Source organism: Electrona antarctica, assembly GCF_951216825.1.
Source record: "Electrona antarctica genome assembly, chromosome: 2".
Lineage (NCBI taxonomy): Eukaryota > Metazoa > Chordata > Actinopteri > Myctophiformes > Myctophidae > Electrona > Electrona antarctica.
This window is the reverse complement of record NC_136807.1, coordinates 3,065,885-3,081,632: the sequence shown is the minus strand read 5'-3', so window position 1 is coordinate 3,081,632 and position 15,748 is coordinate 3,065,885. Positions and strand designations below refer to the sequence as shown.

The 15,748-nt window shown below is 40.2% G+C and overlaps 1 protein-coding gene and 1 long non-coding RNA gene across 2 annotated transcripts in view; both read left to right on the top strand.

Moving 5' to 3' along the window:
* LOC306941479 (histone deacetylase 4-like) overlaps positions 1 to 1,388 on the top strand; it is a 5,596-nt gene extending 4,208 nt beyond the window's left edge. The window contains exon 5 of the mRNA XM_079526980.1: positions 1 to 1,388. This exon is cut by the window's left edge and continues 173 nt beyond it. The gene's annotated coding sequence lies outside the window, so the exon portion shown is untranslated.
* A 345-nt stretch (positions 1,389 to 1,733) lies between these two features.
* LOC306940985 lies at positions 1,734 to 4,342 on the top strand. The gene is made up of 2 exons (XR_013792092.1): positions 1,734 to 2,368; positions 2,422 to 4,342. It is a non-coding gene; the product is annotated as an uncharacterized lncRNA (long non-coding RNA).
* The last annotated feature ends 11,406 nt before the right edge of the window (positions 4,343 to 15,748 follow it).

The window sequence follows — 15,748 nt, the reverse complement described above, 5'->3', positions numbered from 1 at the left end:
GAGACGACCGCCACCCAGTCACCTCGCAGAACCCAGCCTTCTGGTAACGTGGGGACACCACCGATGGCCTTGGAGCTCCCCCGTGCTGTCACAGACCAGCCACCCAACACCACCGATGGCCTTGGAGCTCCCCCGTGCTGTCCCAGACCACCACCCAACACCACCGATGGCTTTGGAGCTCCCCCGTGCTGTCACAGACCAGCCACCCACTGCTGTCCGTCCTCACACATACTGTACCAGCACACACAACAACACTGAAACACTCTGAAGCGTCTTAACTCACACTACCGAAACCTCCGAACCAAAGACTCGTCAAACGTCCGTGTGCTGCACAAGAGTGAAAGATAGCTGTTGAAAACGACCAATCAATTCCATTGTTTAAAGAACGACTGCAGCGCTGCGATTTTTATGCGAAGCCACGTCCGGAACCGGGTCTGAATTTCGATACTGGCGAATGGCGATGTTGTTGTTGTTGGGGTTTTTTCATGTCTTAAAAGACAGCTTGCAGAGGATCTGTATGTTTGTACGCATTGTTTTTTTGGACGGCGACAAAGGAGGGATGAAAGAAGCGGTGAGAGAGAGAGAAACCGTCTGGGAGATGAGTCCCGCGGGAGACGGGCGCAGACGTCATCACCATCATGGCTCAGTTTAACCACTAGAAAGGGCGAAGAAGACAGACAGACAGAGGGGACGGAGACAGACAGACAGAGGGGACGGAGAGAAAACAAAAGGACGACGAAACGAAACAGACAACTGCGGTTTTGGAGAAGAACAAAGAAGAAAGAGGAGAGAGTCAGAGTCTGTGTTTTTTCTTTTCTTTTTTTTTTTATTGCACTGTTGCTTCCATAATGTGAACCATGAGAAACATTCCATAACTCTGGGAAGACAAACAATTCTCTCTAGGATTCTTTTTTTAATTTAATTGTCTCTTTTGATGATTCGGATGAAATGTTTTAGTTACTTTTTTCCTGTAACACCCCCCACCACCCCCCCAATGTAATTCCGCTCATATTCTGAGATGTCTTATTAAGCCGTCGACTCGCTCCGTCGATGTGCATTGACCTCAATACTGTGCACGTTTGGACTTCCTATGAAGTTGGCTTTTAAAAACTGAACGCGACAGTTTAAGGCCAGATTTTTATCGTCATTCCCCCCGCGGCTTTTTCAAACATGTGTCTTTGATGCACAAACACATAAAGCTGCAATCCGGAGGTTTTATCCGTCCGCTCCACGTGATTCGGACACGGGTCTCCTGTGTTGGGAGAGCAAACCTCCACCACTCTCCCCGAGAGGAGAGGGCGTCCCCGCTTGGCCCAGGAGACGGAGACCACCTCCTCTGGGTGGATGTACTATCCATCCATCCATCCATCATCCATCCATCCATCTTCAACCGCTTATCCGTAGTCGGGTCGCGGGGGCAACAGCTCCACCAGAGTGCTCCAGACTTCCCTCTCCAGAGCAACATTAGTGACTTCCTCCTGGGGGATTCCGAGACGTTCCAAGGCCAGTGAGTCGATGTGTTTCCTCCAACTGCGCCTTGGTCTGCCCCCCGGGGGTCTCCTCCCAGTGGAGCGTGATCCTTGGTCTGCCCCCCGGGGTCTCCTCCCAGTGGGACTAGTGGATGTACTAGTTATATTGTATTAGCATACTGTAGTACTGTACCATACAGGTTGGATCATTTAGTTTAATTCATTATCAGTTCCGGATTGCAGCTTAAATGTCAAATACACGCACGCACGCACGCACGCACGCACGCACGCACGCACTAGCCTGGCTAATAAGCCAGACTCAAATCACACTGTCGTGTGGTATTTGAGTCTGGAGATGCTGTGTATGGATCTTGTTTCCCGGGGGGCGGGTTCAAACATTTTCTCTTTGACGCAATTGGTTAGAGGTACTGTCAGTCAAAGGTCTCAAGCATTGAACGTCACTGTACCAACCATATTGCATACCGTGTCCCGATTGGCCACACCAGTTCTCTGGTGTAGGAAATGGGCGTACAATTGAGCCTCTCCAGACCGTAATCCGCCGGCAGGCAATTTTCTTTTGCCAACGGCTGATTCGGTCTGGCTTATTAGCCAGGCTACGCACGCACACACTAAATACACACACTAAATACACACACACACAAACCAGTGATAAACAAATGAAATACCACTGCTGTTCATTGAGGACTGTATAGTATTGTTGGTAGAAGTAGCCTTAATGCACTTAATGGACACCACCCAAAGAAACCTGCCTTAAATGTACACTTAGCAGTGCTGACTGTACAGGCCAGGGAGCCGCATTAGTACTGTTCTTCTAACAACTGTGTCTTAACAAGCTTTTTACCTGTGGACTTAACAATATTTTTTATGCAAAAGAAAAGGTTCCATTTGGGATATCTTATTATTCCATCGTGTCCTTCTATGAAAAGAAAAGGTTCCATTTGGGATGTCTTATTATTCCATCGTGTCCTTCTATGAATGAAAAGGTTCCATTTGGGATGTCTTATTATTCCATCGTGTCCTTCTATGAATGAAAAGGTTCCATTTGGGATGTCTTATTATTCCATCGTGTCCTTCTATGAATGAAAAGGTTCCATTTGGGATGTCTTATTATTCCATCGTGTCCTTCTATGAATGAATGCTGTATAAAAACTGATGAAGTTCCCAAACATGACAAACATGCATTTTGTTGTTTTCCTGACGAGACATTTTTGAAATGTATTTATAGTGGTGATGTTTTTGGAATCTTACGTACAGTAGCAGCGGGCCTTTCCATAGGTCTCTGCTCCAGGTTTGTGGAACCGACTCAAGTGCGTTTGATAATAATGTGGCTGGTTTGAATCAAAGTAAACAAAAACATGCCAACAGCTACAGCTATACACAGGATGGTTTCAGGATGTTACCTGTGTGTAGGTGTGCAAACATGTAAACTGTGTTCACATTAGCAGCAACAAAAGCTACAAAACGACCTATAGTGTCATCAGCTACAAGTTGCCAATGAGGTTTTGCTCAACACTTTCGTGGACATCATCAGTCGTGCGTCCCTGTGTGGGAACTATACGAGAAAATATAAAGGCTTAGTTTAAAATCGAATAGGGAAATGCAGGCTGATGGTAAGAAATGAATTGTCCCCAATTACAAGCAGGAGTTGTGTGAAGAAAGATGGTGAGTGGAAATGGCGTAACAAAAGACTCAATTACTTTGATTGGAGTGCTGGAAAAATTAAACCAGCTCATGTTTTTTGTAGCTTTTGTAGCTTGTCACGCAGTGACGTTCCGGTGCCGGTTGGTTTGTAGCATCATCTCATCTCGCTGGTTTGGCTTCCATTGAAAATCACTTGTAGCCTGTCGCTTTGTCGCTGCTAGTGTGAATGCAGAATCATTCTGTGTAGTTAGCTGATGACAGGTGAAGATTTAAACGCAGGCCAAATTGATTGCAAGTTCAACAGGCACAGACTGAGATTGCATTTAATCTAGTATATTGATTTAATCTAGTATATTCCGCACCCTATTTTTCCTGGACATATGAATGTCGGCAACAAGAAATAAATGGGGCTAATGGTGAGCTGTACGCATGCAGGCCAATCTTCTTATCTCTCTCATTTCAAACGTTTCAGCTTATAAGTGAGAAATCGAGTGAGAAACCTGCATACGGCTAATGGTTAATATCCGTGATTGGCCAACCAATTTGAGAAGAGAAATGTATGAGGAGACTGACAGAATGACAAGAGGTTTCTTCATTCTATAGATAATAGGATATCACCTGTTCCACAGAGCTAACAAATGTACATTAGTGGTGCACACTTTGAAGTACCAGTCAAATCAAGCTGTACGTTTGTCTCTCAGCTGGCCTGTTGCACTACAAATGAATTTGTATTTGGCAATGGTTGAGATGTATAATTAATTAGTTGGCCCTTAATCACATAACCTCTATCCTGGGGGCTAACATTCAGCAGAAATAGCACGCCCAGTCGCCCACAAGCTTGCAGATTGGCTATTTTCGGCCAAGATATTCAGTGTATAGTGAAAACAGGAGCGGGGCCTAATATAGGGACCTGTGGGACTCCATCCAGTGCATAGGGTTTAAGTGGTTAGTGTACTAAACTGTATGTGTTGTACACAGCAAAGCCCTTAGTGTTAGAATGCACCTGTAAGGGTCTATCTTTACCCTTACAGGTCAGTTTTTTACACTTTATAGATTCATGGTATATGATTGACACCTTGGGGGTTTTGCTGTGTGTTGCTGTGTGGACTCTGGGCATCGTCTGCCCATCAGAAGCATTTGCAGAAGGTCTAGGACGGTGGTTCTCAAAGTGGGGTCCGGGGGTCGTTTGGTGGGTTCCAGGGAGTCCCCAGTGGGGTCCGGGGGTCTTTGGTGGGTTCCAGGGAGGCCCCAGAAAAAAAGAAGTGTCACGTCGCCCACATAATTGGTATATTTTTGACACATTTTAACAACACAAATCTTGTAGCTTGCACAACATATTTTTCAGATAGGGGTCCGTAGCCAAATTCCCATTAACCCATTTTGGGCCGGGAACCCCTTTTGGTGTTAGCATCATGTTATGCTTTAGCTATTGAAAAAAAGCAGATCTACAAGCTCGTAGCGCGCCACCGAGTGGCGCGCTACGAGCTTGTTTTTGAAAAGTCGAAGAACGACTGACATATAAGAAACATAGCTTTTTCAGAAAACTGTCAGGATGTCGAAGACATTTTTAGAATCTGATCCCAGGTCAAAATGGGTTAATTTGGGGGTCCTTGACCTTGACATGAACAGGATTGAGAACCACTGTGTCTAGTTACTGCATATTATCAGTAAAACAATGTAAGTAAATATGAAAACCATTGCAGAACTCATTGTACCCGTTTGACCTGCTTGATGCTCTATGGTTGCTATAGGGACAGTTAGGCCTGACTCACACCTTCGCATCTAGCATACAACATTGTTGGATGCTAGATGCATGAGACTTGTTTACTGATGCAAGCTCGCAATGCATTTCCAATGGAAGTCACATGGTTTGACACAACATTTGTGTTGTACGGCTTTCGGCTGTGTTTCGACTGCCCCCCTCCCCCTCATACAACAAAAATGTTGTGTCAAACCATGTGACTCCCATTGGAAATGAATTGCGAGCTTGCATCAGTAAACAAGTCTCATGCATCAGCTATACATCAATCTGTTGTGAGCCAGGCCTTATTGAACTAATCCATTTGAAGAAAATTTGAAGAACACATTTTAAAGATAGCCAAAATAGCAGATTTTCACTAATTTTGTGAATATAAAACAGGGCTGTTAATCAGACCAATTGATTTAGTTGATTACAAAAAAGAAGTATAAATTCTCATAAAATATTTTATAGTGCTTAAAGATTAGTCTAAAAGAAAAAGAAAATAACCGAGGAATTATTTATTTGGAAAAACAAAAGTAATGCAGGGTAGATGTGAAGTGCAGGAGTTCTGTAATGGCTACCAGTGTACCTTAAAAAAAAGAAAAAAGAAAATGTCAATCTTCCATCCATAGGAATTTCTGTACAGCACACCGAGTAGGTGCATCTGTTATCTATGAAGTAGTGTGTGTGTGTGTGTGTGTGTGTGTGTGTGTGTGTGTGTGTGTGTGTGTGTGTGTGTGTGTGTGTGTGTGTGTGTGTGTGTGTGTGCGTGCGTGCGTGCGTGCGTGCGTGCGTGCGTGCGTGCGTGCGTGCGAGCGTGCGTGCGTGCGTGCGTGCGTGCGTGCGTGCGTGCGTGCGTGTGTGTGTGCGCAGACTGTACATGTAGATATATGTACTGTATTATATTCTGTGGGCTGTCTTAATTGGCCAGTGCCTCAACTCTTAATTGCCTTTTTATTAATGATGTCATTTTGTTTTTATTATTCGTACTCCTTAAAACCAGACACTGTACATAGAAACTCAAAGACCAAAATACACACAAAGTCACACACGTGCCTTGATGCGTTCAGTAGTAAATGTGTATTGGTAGCTCTTCACTAACTGGACTTAAATCCACATCTTAAACAAACTCTTTGCTTTGTACTTTCCTTTTGTTCTTATACTTACCTCTACATGTTATAATTGTGTTTCCTCTTTATATTTCCTACTGTGTGTATGTATAGAAAGATTGTCTATTTTGTATTGTTATTTTTTTTGTCTTCTTAATTAAACAAAATTTCAAATTTGAACTCATTGTGTGGTTCCGATTTTTCTTAATTGTCACATTAACCACTCACAGCCAGCGTTGCCATGTCTGCTTATTATAAGCAACCTTTGGCTTGTTTTTCCTGTAAAGTCACGTGTACATTTTGGTAGTTGCTGGTTGTGTTTTTTTCGGCTTGTTTCTAAACTTATAGTGTAGAATTTATTTGGGCTTGTTTTGAGGTGTAGTTGCTTATTTGGGCTTGTTTCTAACGTTTATTGATAATTTGGACTTGTTTCTATAGGCCTAAGTGTGCAGTAGTTGCTTATTTGGGCTTGCTTAATTCCTAATGTTGTTTAAACCAGTGGTTCGGTTCCCACACTTCTTTCATGTCAAGGACCCCCAGATTAATATGTAATTGTCCATGGACCTCCATATATGTTTGGGATATGTTTGGGAAAATGACTGATCTTAAACCTCACAAGGTGTCGCTGTGATCTTGTAGATCTGCAATTTTCAAATAGCCGATGATGTAAAGTGGTAACACAGACTATAGTTGCTTCTTCTTCTGGGCTTGTTTTCATAGACCTGGCCACTTGTTTCTGTTTGCAAAATCTGGCAACGCTGGTCACAGCAGCACCAGCAACCAAGGCGGTAATAGCAAGACATGCGATCTCCAGTTTACTTCCCGTATCTGCGTGTAGTAGGTGGACTCCTTTTTAGGAGTCCATATAGTCCGTGGACTATATAGTCCTGGGGTAGAGTGCCTGGATGGCAACCGCAAGGCTGCCAGTTCGAACCCAGGCTCCCCCAGAGTTAGTGTCGAAGTGTCCTTGAGCAAGACACTGAACCCCTAATTGCTCCCGATGTGCTGGTTGGTGCCTTGCATGGTTTCCGTTGCCATCGGTGTATGAATGTGTGTGTGAATGGGTGAATGTAATGCACAATCTATGTAAAGCGCCTTGGATAAAGGCCGTATATAAATGCACCATTTACCATTTTATAGTCCATGGACTATAGTTGGAGATTTCTTTATTTTCATTTTTTTTTCAAATCCTCAAAACCACAAAAAAACGACCTACTATAGTATGCCGTCCGAAACCATGGACTATAGTATGTCGTTTTTTCATGATTTTCATCTTTTTTTTTAATCCTCCAAAATCACGAAAAACGACATGCTATAGTATGCCGTCCGAAACCAAATATGAGAAATGTATAATGGGGCTCAATGGCAGATATTGGCACGTCAAAAAATCACTTTCACACTTTCATTTTCACCTTTCATGGCAAATCACTTTCACCTAGAAACTCCATTCACACTTTTTATATAATTCAGCTTACTGTGGAGACACATGCTGGAACTTTTTACTTTGAAATGTTTTGTAGTTTCTGAGTTATTTAACTTAAACGCCCAATGCAAACTAGTCCTAAATACTTTCACCTAGAAACCCCATTCAACCCTATTTAGGTTCATCTTACGGTGGACATGTTTGCCTGAAAATGAATCTGAAATGTTTCATAGTTTTAGAAATATAATGCTTTTAAATTTGAGAAATTCAGAATGGGGCTCAATGGCAGATTTTGGCAAGTAAAGTTTTGAGTGGGGTTTGAACCCACAACCTCCAGATCATGTAGCCAGTGTGTGCTAAGTCACTGAGACACTTGCTACCTGCCACAACACAGTTTGACTTTCCCTTTGAGTAACATTTATACAAAAATAAAATACAAAAAATAAAATAACAGGATATTTATCTATTGTTTCTTGTGCTGTTGTTTATCTCTAGAGGTTTGAATGCTTATGAACCACAATGGAAACAAGTCTCTGGCTCTTATATCATTATCTTTTTTGCTTTTTGTAGACAGCAAGCACAGTGGATCACTGGGTACAGAGCCTCCCTGGAAATCAGGAGGCCACAGGTTCAAGTCCTCGCTCTGACATAGTGCCCCAAAATCATGAAAAAATGGCGTACTAAAGTATGCTGTCCGAAACCATGAACTATAGTAGGCCTGTTTCTTGATTTTCATCTTTTTTTTCAAATCCTCCAAAATCACGAAAAACGACATGCTATAGTATGCCGTCCGAAACCATGGACTATAGTATGTCGTTTTTTTTTTAAATCCTTGAGAAATGTATAATGGGGCTCAATGGCAGATATTGGCACGTCAAAAAATCACTTTCACACTTTCATTTGTCATGGCAAATCACTTTCACCTAGAAACTCCATTCACACTTTTTATATAATTCAGCTTACTGTGGAGACACATGCTGGAACTTTTTACTTTGAAATGTTTTGTAGTTAGAGTTATTTAACTTAAACGCCCAATGCATTCAATAGCACAAACTTTGGCATGCTACTAGTCCTAAATACTTACACCTAGAAACCCCATTCAAACCTATTTAGGTTCATCTTACGGTGGACATGTTTGCCTGAAAAGGAATCTTTGAAATGTTTCATAGTTTTAGAAATATAGTGCTTTCAAATTTGAGAAATTTACAATGAGGCTCAATGGCAGATTGGCACGTCAAAAAAAAATAATATATATATATATATACACATACACACACACACATATATGTAGTTATAGCATTGACTGACTGAGACATCGAGCGCACGTCCGCAACTGGCTGTGGCCCCCATCAAGTGACCTTTTGACCAATGCGGCCCTCACCCCAAGTTGAGTTCGACAGGCCTGACCTAGACACTCCATTCACACTTTTTATAATTCAGCTTACTGTGGAGACACATGCTGGAACTTTTTATTTCGTCACGTTTTTTTCGTCACGCTTTTTCGTCAAGCTTTTTTGTAGGATGCGTGTACCATGACGCCTCTAGTGGCTCCAATTAGCATAGACTATCTTCCTAAATTAACAATCTTTATTGTAACAACAAGCATTTATTGTTGTTATAAGTAGGCCTAAATTTGATCTCATTAACACTCATTCTTGATTTTCAGTGTGACTTTCTTCAGCAAAGACTAGAATTTGATTATGATAATATAGATAGAGCTCTACAGGATTAATGAAACGTGATTATGATAATATAGAGCTCTACAGGATTAATGAAACGTGATTATGATAATATAGAGCTCTACAGGATTAATGAAACGTGATTATGATAATATAGAGCTCTACAGGATTAATGAAACGTGATTATGATAATATAGAGCTCTACAGGATTAATGAAACGTGATTATGATAATATAGAGCTCTACAGGATTAATGAAACGTGATTATGATAATATAGAGCTCTACAGGATTAATGAAACGTGATTATGATAATATAGAGCTCTACAGGATTAATGAAACGTGATTATGATAATATAGAGCTCTACAGGATTAATGAAACGTGATTATGATAATATAGAGCTCTACAGGATTAATGAAACGTGATTATGATAATATAGAGCTCTACAGGATTAATGAAACGTGATTATGATAATATAGAGCTCTACAGGATTAATGAAACGTGATTATGATAATATAGAGCTCTACAGGATTAATGAAACGTGATTATGATAATATAGAGCTCTACAGGATTGATGAAACGTGATTATGATAATATAGAGCTCTACAGGATTGATGAAACGTGATTATGATAATATAGAGCTCTACAGGATTAATGAAACGTGTAATAAAACAACAGAATAATCCTCTATTGCAGGTTTGAAATGTGTAAAAATGTGTACATAATAATTGTCAAAGATTATTTAGAAAACAGAGGTTTTATCAGAACTATGTCCCGCTCAATGTAACACAAACTGCCACAAAAATACATCTAGAGATAATGCAGAAAAAAAAACTATTTTCATTTGATGTATTATTTCTAATTTTTTTATTTTTTATTTTTTTACATCTTGGGAACCCCATTTTGTCACTTTCCCACACACTCACTGTAAATACTACAACACTGCTCTCTTCCCTTTTCTATTTCGGTCTTTCCTCCATTCACTCTCTTTTTGATAGCTTTACTGACTGCATTGGACTACACTACATCCTCTCTGTTTTACCTACGTATCTATGAATGACTCATTCCCTTTTCTATTGATCGCGCTCTCTTTCTCTCTCTCTCTCTCTCTCTCTCTCTCTCTCTCTCTCTCTCTCTCTCTCTCTCTCTCTCTCTCTCAACCACCTAGAACAGGGGTGGGCAACTTTGACGATGGAGAGGGCCACTATTTCCACACTCACTCCAGAGGGCCACGTTGCATATCACTGTCGTAGCAAAAATAGCCGATCTACAAGCTCAAAACGCGTCGCAACCCGACGCGTTTTGAGCTTGTAGATTGGCTATTTTTGCTATATTTTAATTGAAATCCTGAAATGTTCTCTTCATGTCCCCTAGGGTAGGTACCCTCATGGAGTGATTTTCGAATCCTCAAAAATGATGAAAAACGGCGTGCTATAGTATGCCGTCCGATATGGGCTATAGCCCATGGTAAAAAATGATGAAAAACGAGGATTTGAAAAAAAGACTATAGCCCATCGTCTCGGAGTGATTTTCGTCTTTTTTTCAAATCCTCAAAAATGATGAAAAACGGCATGCTATAGTATGCCGTCCAATATGGGCTATAGCCCATGGTCAAAAATGATGAAAAACGAGGATTTGAAAAAAAGACGAAAATCACTCCGAGACCATGGGCTATAGTCCATGGTCTCGGAGTGATTTTCGTCTTTTTTCAAATTCTCAAAAATGATGAAAAACGGCATGCTATAGTATGCCGTCCAATATGGGCTATAGCCCATGGTCAAAAATGATGAAAAACGAGGATTTGAAAAAAAGACGAAAATCACTCCGAGACCATGGACTATATATAGCCCATCGTCTCGGAGAGATTTTTGTATTTTTTCAAATTCTCAAAAATGTAGATAAACGGCGTTCTATAGTATGCCGTCCGATATGGGCACCAGCATCCGTATTATGGAGGAAGCGTTTGCAGAAAACAGCTGATCGACAAACTCACAACGTGTCGCGCTGAGCTTGCCGATCGGCTATTTTCAGCAAAAGCTTAAAGGACCACTTCACCACTTTTCAACCTATCTTCATATAATAGGTCCTCACTAATAATCATGATAAAATGGCACGATTCTTTTCTACTCAGTCTGTGTCTCATAGGAGGGCTGTGGGCAGTTTAGGAACCGTCTTCCAGTGACATCATCATTAGGCAGATTATTTTTTAAACAAGATTTTTTTACAAAAATGTTTAGATTTTCATTATCGTGAGAACGATGGCTTCCATTTTCGCATTGCAACTTTTCAGGACTAGAAAGCCTGCAGTTTCTATTAGCTTGTATTCCCCTTCGATGATGTCACTGGAAGACGGTTTCTGAACTGCCCACAGCCCTCCTATGAGACACAGACAGAGTAGAAAAAAATTGCGCCATTTTTTCATGATTATTAGTGAGGACCTATTATATGAAGATAGGTTGAAAAGTGGTGAAGTGGTCCTTTAATTCCCCACAATAACTGAAAACAGAAAGTCCACCTATAGAGCCCTAAGGGGCTCCGGTCAACCGTGGTTAATAATCCATTTTGGCCTGACCTTGAAATTTTAAAAAAAATCTTCTAAATCCTCCAGTTTTCTGAAATAAATATTTTCACGATTTTTCAAAAATAGCAGACCTACAAGCTCGTAGCGCGCCACTCGGTGGCGCGCTATGAGCTTGTAGATCTGCTATTTTTCAATAGCTAAATTATAACATAATGTTTAATAATCCAGTGCTATCAGACCAGCTAACACTTTTCAAAGCCCAAGCATTGTTTGAACTAGATGAATAAATAGTGTAGTTGGCTGTGACTACTGGCCTTACAGTGCAGTTTAACACTAATCTATTGCATTGTGAGCCTTAATCTACACCGTACACTGAACAGGATACGTCTCTGCGTCTGACAGCGGTATCCTGCTCTATAGAATCTCTGTCCAAGTATATCATAAATATTCCCAGAGCTCTTAATTGCACATAAACTTGTTCTTTTGGAGGAATTAAGTGTTCCTGTCTGCCCTGGCATGGACTCGCAGCCCTCATTAAGTTAACAGGCCGCGGGTGAGAGAGAGAGAGAGAGGGAGAAACGGAGAGAATTAGAGGAGAATAATGGGCGTGCTATAGTGGACTGTAAATCTTTTAAACAACATCTTCCGTTGTTTCTGACCAGGGGATTTAAAATGGCATGAATTCACAAGACGGTTTACAAATGATTGATTTTTATTTCTGCAAAGACAGTCACAGACTGATAAAATACAGACATGCAGCCTCAACAACACGGGGACACACTGTAGTGTTTCTGTGCCTCTTGATCGTATTCTAACCTCCGGGGACAACATGTGTTGCCAACAGTCTCTGGGAATTCATCAAAAATGCATTTGTAGGGGTCAAGTGAGGTCAGGTTTTGCAGAAATGTTTGCCTGGAAGAACAGGCTGAACAAAAAGGACTGAAAATGAACGGATCAAACTGTGATCATTGACATAGTATTATTCCATCTACAACAGTAGATCGGCTATCAGCACCGTGGTACAGCCAAGTAAAGGCTATCAGCACCGTGGTACAGCGACGTAAACCAGGCTTCTGTCTTGTGTGGTAATGCTTTGGTTTCTTCCATCATACGTTAAAGAGGCGTAGCCATGCGGCATTTAGAAGGTTTCGTTTTCAACAATCTTTGCACCTTCAAAACTCCACAAAACAAGAACAGCAGCACCAGTAGAAAGCAGTCAGTACGTCACCACCTGGGAGCTGTAAAAAGAAAAAAAAGAGCAGAAAGCTTTACTTTGATTTAAGAATACAATTATAGGCCTACATGCAATTACAAGAGTGTTGAAGCCAAGTTGAGCGAATATTGGCAAAGATGGGATTTGTGCTGGTTTTGTTTATATTGGTATATCCAATCACAATTTTTTTGTGATTTTTTTTGTTGATCATAAATACTAAGAATGTTATTGGTCATTTAGATTTTTTTTAGGTTTAACCCATTTTGGGCGGGAACCCCTTTTGGTGTTAGCTATTGAAAAATAGCAGATCTACAAGCTCATAGCGCGCCACCGAGTGCCGCGCTACGAGCTTGTAGGTCTGCTATTTTTTGAAAAATCGAAGAACAACTGACATGGAAACATAGCTTTTTCAGAAAACTGTCATTTTCAAACAGACATTTTTAGAATCTCATCTCAGATCAAAATGGGTTAATGTTAGCATAGTATTGCAGTTTCTTTGACACAGTATTTAGTTTTTATTTGCTCTCTACTTATGTGACAATTTACCTTGTTGTTTATTAACTAGGCTTCATGACATTTATTCTGATCTGGCTCTTTTAAGTCAGTCTGGATGAATGCCTACATTCAGTCAGTAAGTCATAACTCACTGCATTTTATTATGACGGCTTGAAATTAATGTATAGCCCACAGGCGATGATCCATGGACAACTATGTTGACACAAAGCAGATAGACAATTCTGAATGTTTTCCCATGACTGTTCCATGTTCTTTTGTTTAAAATATCGCCCCTGTGTCCAATTAAGCTACGCAACGTCGCCAGACGACTGCAGTTAAACAGCACAATCTGAGAGAAGACACTTCCTGATCTAACATGATAAATTAGAGAATGGAAAGACTGAAAAGAAAAACAAAAAAATACAAAATACAAATAAATCAGTAATTAATTTAATTTGCTCAATAGTACCTGAAAACAAAAGCATTGTGTAACATTCCAGCGGTTAGTTCGTAACATATCATCCACTTACTAGGATCCTTCCGTTACCTTTATGTTTAGTTTTATTCTGTTGGCTGGTGCAAAAGGATTTTCTTTTTCTTTTTAACCTGAGATCAGATTCTAAAAATGTCTTCTACATCCTGACATCCTGTTTTCTGAAAAAGCTATGTTTCTATGTCAGTCGTTCTTCGATTTTTCAAAAATAGCATAGTATTATGCTACAAGCTCGTAGCGCGCCACTCGGTGGCTATGAGCTTGTAGATCTGCTATTTTTCAATAGCTAAAGCATAACATAATGCTAACACCAAAAGGGGTTAATAATGTAAAAAGTCAGAAGATGTTAGCATCCCAAACCACTGGGCTTTTATTTTAATTTTTACCATAAGTCTGCTGTATAATATACTGCAGACTTATGGTAATAAATAAACAAAAGCATCAACACCATATGTTCAGTTGGGTACAGTAGGTCATTTGACTCATTTCTATACTTTTGAAGTCGTATTGTTGCAATGTATTCTTCTCGTAAATTGTAAGGTTGTATATATGACTTGTAAATAAGATTAACTCTTCTTTAAAAGTGATGTGACAATATTGGATTGATTCCATGTTGGTTTGCTGTAGAAAACAAACACCATATACTGCATGTAAGCAACCCATGCTTACATGTCTATATGTGACCAGATTTGACTGAGAGATTGCCATCGCGCAGTTTTTTTAAATGAGTTATTAGCACAGGCAGACTCTTCACATACTAGAGCATGTCTGAAATAAGTGTCAGAGCTGAAATTGACATGTAAATATGAAATAAATGCCCAAATATGTAGCTAGGTGTAATGTTAGAGACCACAGAAGTGAACCTTTCAAGCCTGTTTTCTCAACTCGCTGTTTTCTGCAAGACATTACTCTATAAGCCATATCTCCAAAACTGGTGGGTCAAACTGAACAAGCAATATGTCAATTTGAAGCTATGATTCCCTGCTTTCATATGACATGAAAAAACGAAAATTAAAAAAAAATCCAATGGCAGTCCCTCAGTCAAATGTAGTCACATATGGTGTTAGTTTTCTTGCCGTTTCAACAGTGGTAATAATGGGCTGATTTCTCCATTAATGGCACTTAGTCTGTGCCTTCACTCAGCTTCATTCATTACCATGGTTACCTCTAATAGGCCTGTTGTCTACTTATAGCCAACATGGCAACCTGCATTCATTGTTTATGATGGTCTGAGGAGGACTGAGAAACATCTGTGTCACCTTTTTTCACCATGACACTTTTGTACTTTATAGTAATTCAAATATTCTATACATTTGCATTCAAAGAGCCTCAACAAACACTTGTCTGTCTGTCAGTGTGCAAGCCTTTTCTGTTGTGTATGGACTTCATGAGGACTAGAAAAATTAGTAGAGTTTATACAAATGCAACCAAATGGACCCGTAAAAGAGTCCATTTGATTCCATTTGTTTATTTACAGCATTACAACATTAATCCATTTTGGGCGGGAACCCCTTTTGGTGTTAGCATTATGTTATGCTTTAGCTATTGAAAAATAGCAGATCTACAAGCTCGTAGTGCGCCACTCGGTGGCGCGCTACGAGCTACGAGCTACGAGCTTTGTCACTTTTTTCACCATGACACTTTTGTACTTTAGTACTTTAATTCAAATATTCTATACGTTTGCCTTCAAAGAGCCTCAACAAACACTTGTCTGTCTGTCAGTGTGCAAGCTTAGCTTTTCTGTTGTGTATATGGACTTCATGAGGACTGGAAAAATTAGTAGAGTTTATACAAATGCAACCAAACGGACCCGTAAAAGAGTCCATTTGATTCCATTTGTACATTTACAGCATTACAACATTAATCAAATTTATTGTTGAGCTAAGATGACTGCATCGCTTATTACAAAAGCATGCAGTGATGTTAGTCAGCTTTCATTAAGAAA